The 6093-nt window shown below is 38.3% G+C and overlaps 1 pseudogene; it reads right to left on the bottom strand.

The window, feature by feature from the left end:
• Positions 1-2050: 2050 nt before the first annotated feature.
• On the bottom strand, positions 2051-3927 carry LOC101635356 (annotated as a pseudogene).
• Positions 3928-6093: the final 2166 nt, after the last annotated feature.

Here is a 6093-nt window from a genome sequence, read left to right as displayed (position 1 = left end):
TTTTAACCCGCTGCGCCACCAGGGAGGGCCCAAAAGAACATTTTTAAGAAACTTCTTGAGCCTCCCTGGTGGCCTACAGGTTGCTTCAAGGCTATCATGCTATTGTCACTGCAGCCTGGGTTCAGTCCCCAGTTAAGGAGCTAACACACATGATTCAGCAGACCTCTCCTCTCTTCCGCACACAGCTCCCCTAAATAGCGTATTTCAGTAGATCTGCCTATTCTGCTCCCCACTCTGTCTCTGGTGAATCCTCTCAGCCCCTGCACTTCTAGCCTATACTCCAGTTCTCTATGTATAAATAAATAAATTGTGTGTGTGTGTGATTATGTGTGTGATTCTTTTTAATTACATAATTCATTTATACAGAGAAATCATTTGGATTGACCTATTTGCAGTTTTTTGTTTTATTTTGCTTTTATTTTCTGGCCAAATATATTTCACAAAATAGTCAACATTTACTTGGATTGATCAACATTGTAAATCTGCCATGACAGGAATTTTAAGACTAGGCTCTCATTTTAACAGAAACATTTTACAATAAGATTCATCAGTCTTTTTCCCATCATATGAATAAATCGACCAAATATGCCATATTTCCAATGCATATCATTGTTTCTCTTCAAACCCATCATCTGAAGGTTTTATAAACCAAGGCAAATAAAATTCACTTCCCTTCAAGCCTTCTACAACTTACTACATACTCTCAAGTTTAGCTTTTTTTCTATTCTTCCACATTCTGGCATTACCAGACATTTTAATTTTAAAACGAAACTACTCTCCCTTTTCTTCTTTTTTAACTTTCTATCAGTCATCATTTGGTTTCCCTCATATCTTCAGACACCACTGAAACTTTCAACAAATTATGAAGGTGGTTTTCTTTCAGTAGTCCAGAATACAAGGAGGTACTTGTATGTTGGCCACCCTAAATGCTACTTCCAACATTATAGTTTTCAAAATTGGCTCAAAAACAGTATGACTTGGTTTCACTTGGTAAGTTACTATGATTAAAAAATTTACATATATAAGAATACACACACACACATTTTTAATCAAGAAAGAAAAGAAAAGAAAAATGCTTTAAAGGCACAGTAATTTCAAAGGCATTAAAGTAAAAAAAAATAAAAGCAAATACTAAAATCTACTTTACAAGAAAAAAATTCAGTAATTGGTTGGTTAAATGAACGAAAAATGGGGAATATGCAGTGAAAAACAAACTTATGTATAGTATTCCAGTTTATGAAATGGAAAATTTATTACATTTGGTTTCCAAGGAACTTAAATTTTGATGTAAACTCTAAAATATACAAACATCTATTCCACGTGGAATAGATTCCATTGTTAAAACTTTAAAGTCTACACTAGGTCTATCAAAGAAATGCTGGTAAAATCCTAGTATTGGCAAAATTTTTTTTTAAGTTTTGGCAAATATAGTAAATACCACAGTGGGTTGGAATTGACAAGTCATGATGAATGCAGAATGAGGAAAAAAACTTATTTCATAAATATTTCATTTGATTAAAAATACCAGGTTTGTGGGCCCTCCCTGGTGGCGCAGCGGGTTAAAGCACATTACTGAGAATCTAAAGCCACTTCCGCATGAGTTCGATTCCCGCCTGCCACGGAGGTGACCACATGGCGTGGCAGACCTCTCCTGACCCGCCCGCTGCTCCCCTCAGCAGTGTACTTCGTCGATCTGCCTGTTCTGCTCCCCACTCTGTCTCTGGTGAAGTGAATCCTCTCACCGCCCCTGAGCCTCTGGCCTGTACCCCAGTTCTGTATGCAAAAAAAAAAAATACCAGGTTTGCATGTTCTAAATATTCCAAGAACATAGCTAATAAAACAAAAGCAACAAACAAATTAAAACAAAACCAAAACAAAACAAAACCCTGTTGTTTAGCAGTAATCTGCATATCTATCTTTAGCTGCCATTGAAAAAAAAAAAAAAAAGACACCACCAAAACCACAGAAGATGTTAGAAGACTGATTTTAAGTAACCCTGGGATGCTTTCAGGACATGCTCACATTACAAGGAAAAACAAACTGTACACATTTATACCAAAGTCTCTTTCCATTTGCCACTGCTTGGGGCTCTGTCCCTTGTGTTTCAGAAGCCAGGCTGTGTTCGGTGGCTTTTCACACTTTTCATGCTGTCTGTGAGGTATACTGGGGAGCCACATTCTGAAGCGTCTCCCTCAGTGCCCACCTGGGTCGCCGGGTACACCGTGGATGCCCTTCTTTGGGCGCTGATGTTCCCTGCGGCGGGTTGTTCTCTTCACACTCCTCGTGGGGCACTGGCAGACCCTGCAGCTTGAAGGTTCTCGACACCTGCTGGAAAGGGGCAATGGCAATGAGAATACAGTTAACCCACGAACACATCATTGGCTTGCGGAGTGTGGGACTGCCCTGAGGATGGTTCTTGAAAGCGAACTCTAAAGATATGTTCAGCTTTATCTGAGTTGCTGAAGCCCCTCGAAAGGACCCCCCTCCCCCACCCCCGAATTTAACATCTCCATCCTGCAGGGCTTCCAAAACCAACTCCTGGACTGGGATGGGCTGTCGGTAACTCTGATAAGAGAGGCACTCGTTCAGTGTAACAGGCTGAGTCAAAACCAAGAGACGTCTTGAAACAGGAAAATGTAAAGTTTATGTCCATTTTTATTCTTCAGTTCTCCCTGGCAAAACAATGCTTTGCTTGCTTCAATTCTAGGGTCCTTCTGTTTTTCATCCAGATATTCCAGTGTGTCAATGTAATATTGGCATTCTGATTCGCCTTTCTTGGAGCTGATATCAGAAAGAAATCCTTGCGTTATTGATATAGCTTCCTCCAAAAGCTGAACAGCAGCATGATCTTTTGGAGTATGTTTCAGAATTTCTTTTAATAGTAAACGATATTTGACTAGATGACTTCAAGGAATATCTAAGAAGTGCAATAGATCTAGTTTTCACCTGAAGGGAGACTCCAGACATCTCTGAAGGAAGTCTTGGTTTCTTGGATCCTGTTTCTTATGATCAGGAAGAGCTTTGGCTGCTAGCTGGTTACTACAGTAGCCTTTGTAGGCAACCAGTTGACAAGAATGTGCCCAATCTGCTCCATTGCTCCACTAGGCTTGGTTGCTTGTCCAATTCTTGCCAACAAATCTTCATGCAGAGGTATGTAAGCATCCAAATCACCAAATATATGTGCAAGTTCCTCTTCTGACATAACAGACAACTTTAACAAGAGTCATGGTAGGCCTTTCTTGCAAGTTTAAGATTGTCAATTAAATCCTGTTCCCCGGGTCAGTTCATATATTGCCACCTGAAGTTTGATTTCATTGATAGTTAAGGACTCCTTCGCATTGATGTCTAGCTTTTCTGACCCCAGAACACTACTTCTCTTCGTAGGCATTGGGACTGTTGATCTGATTGAGAACATCTGGGCAGAAGTTGGGGATCTGTTGTCACTACGGAGGGCAAGTGACTATATTGTTTGACCAAAGCGTCGGACTGTACCATTTCTTACAGGAGAGATTAAATTTGCCAAGGATGTGACCATAGCTAGAGGTCGAACTCTTTTATTGCTTGACACCTTCAGATCAGTGCTGCTAAGGCTTACAACATCATCATCTTTCTCTCTCCATTTTCCTTTCAAAGTAAAGTCCCAATGGGGGTCAGGTGTTAAAAATGTGAAGGAGCTATCTCTCCGAAGTAAGTATCTGCCATGGGGTGCTGGGCCAGGGTGTCAACAGGCCCAGGTTCCCAGGTTTCTGCAGGCCCAGCGGACCCATCCGAACTGAGTCTGGAGCGCAGCCTGTGTTGCTTCTGGGCCACCAGCTGGGTTTCATGGCACTGAAGTGGGGTGGGGGGTGGGCGATGACCAGTGCCCAGCAGCTGGTTGGGATGAGCACCGCACCCACCACTCTGCCCCAAGAGCAACGCCACTGCCATCTCCCGGGGGTTTGAAAATGGCAGTGGTGCTAAATAAATACATCTTAAAAAAATAATTCTTAATGATAAATTGAACTGCATTCTATTAAACAAAATGTCATGCTAAAAGCCAGGCTAAATTAAATTCACCAACTTCTTATCTTGAAAAAAAATTAACTATACACAATATTTAATAAAAACACATATATAACTTCGCTATGCATCTGTACTGTACATATGCAGAATAGTGAAGGGCAGGTTAGCAAACAATTAGTGTGTGAGCTCCATAACAAAAATTGGAAAGACAGACTGGCAAACTTAGCTATGGACTGAGAAATAAGCAGAAGGGCCAACTAGCAAGGAAGAAAAAAAAAAAGGATGAAAAAACAAAAGTAACAATGGAGATTGACAAATGTGAGGTGTGTTGGAATTATCACTTGTTCACTTAAAATTAGGATAACTACATTAACATGGAAATGGCTCATTTTAATTTTGTTTGCAAAGGATGTCTTATAGTGTATGAAAGTCTTACATGAAATTATAAGGCTGCAACTTTAGAGTTTAAGTTAAAGCCTTCAATAATTGAGTATGAAAATCTGTACAAACTAATAATGCTGATGTTTATCTGGCCTATTCGTCACATAAGCATTCATGGTGCATTTCATATTACCTTATTCCATCTTTCCACATTATGTCTATCATTGTCTCTATAATTGAAGCAAATTTCTGTAGATATTATATAGTTAATTATGTTATTTTTATTTAGCTTGCCTCTTTTTTTTAATTGGGCTATTTTTAAAAATCATATTCAATACACATATTAAAATATATATGGTTTCCAATAAACAATCTTGTGACTTGTTTTCTAGCTATATTTTTTTTTTTCCATTTTAGACTTTTGGTTCTATTGACTAAGTATTTTTTAGCTTTCCATATTATCTCTATGCAAAAGAGGCATTCAGATTTTATAAGGAATTTACCAATTCCCCAAACTCCAACAGGAAGTGGTGTGATGATTGGTCTGTGGGTAGACAGCACAGAATAGCAACAACTAGTGATTGGGGATGATGTAAAAAGATAAAGCAGGCCCTCCCTGGTGGAGCAGCGGGTTAAAGCACAGCACTGGGAAACTGAAGCCACTTCTGCATGAGTTTGATTCCCACACGCCCCGGGGGTGACCACATGGTGCGGCAGACCTCTCCTGACCCGCCCGCTGCTCCCCTCAGCAGTGTACTTCGTTGATCTGCCTGTTCTGCTCCCCACTCTGTCTCTGGTGAAGCCTCTTGCCGCCCCTGAGTCTCTGGCCTGTACCCCAGTTCTGTATGCACAAATAAATAAATCTTAAAAAAAAGAAAAGATAAAGCAGATGGATCCCATATTGTCCCGTATTCTACCAGAGGAATCTGAGTGAGGAAATATTAATATATTTTCCCACTAGTCAGTAGATACTGAACCTGAAAGTTCTGTAAAAATAGATACCAAGGAATGTGTGCTGTATCATATTCATTCTAATATAACAGAGATTTGAAACATTGAGGGTGGAGAGATATTTGCAAATAGAAATGGAAAGATAAACTATAGGAAAGGTAATATGGGAGAAAGAAACCATTATTGAGTAACTGAATCTCCATCTCCTTCATATTCTTATTATAATCCCTATCTCTATGAAAACAACAACATACAATTTGCTTAGAATAATTTCAATGTTTTTCAGTGTAAATAATCCTGAGTAATTATTGACAAAATGTCAATGAAGTTATTTTGTTACTTAATTATGTCACTTAAAAAAAAAGTGAAAATAAACTTCTTGTTTCTTAGTTTTTATAACTGTTATAGCAAAAATGTCAACAAGAAAAAATAAGCCTAAATACATGTGTGGATGACTAGTTAAAACATAACCATTGTGATAAATGTTTAAATGGTCAACTCAAATATTAAAATATTTAATGTATTTTTAAAAATTATATGCTGATTTTTATGACACAAATGTGTTGAAATAATTATAATTGCTTCTCTTATCAGTCTATAAATTTTCTTTCATGTTCTTTGTTTTTATGAAACATAATTGGCATGTGTTTAAATGGATGACTGATTATGTAGTTATGAATCAAAATAATTTGTTTTTGAATCACTTGGATATGAAAAGCAATTAAATAATTTGCCTCATCTGTTAACTGCCTTGAATAA

Source organism: Condylura cristata, unplaced genomic scaffold, assembly GCF_000260355.1.
Source record: "Condylura cristata isolate star-nosed mole 26May11 unplaced genomic scaffold, ConCri1.0 scaffold00001, whole genome shotgun sequence".
NCBI lineage: Eukaryota > Metazoa > Chordata > Mammalia > Eulipotyphla > Talpidae > Condylura > Condylura cristata.
The sequence above is the reverse complement of the archived record's forward strand: the minus strand, read 5'-3'. Positions and strand labels throughout refer to the sequence as shown.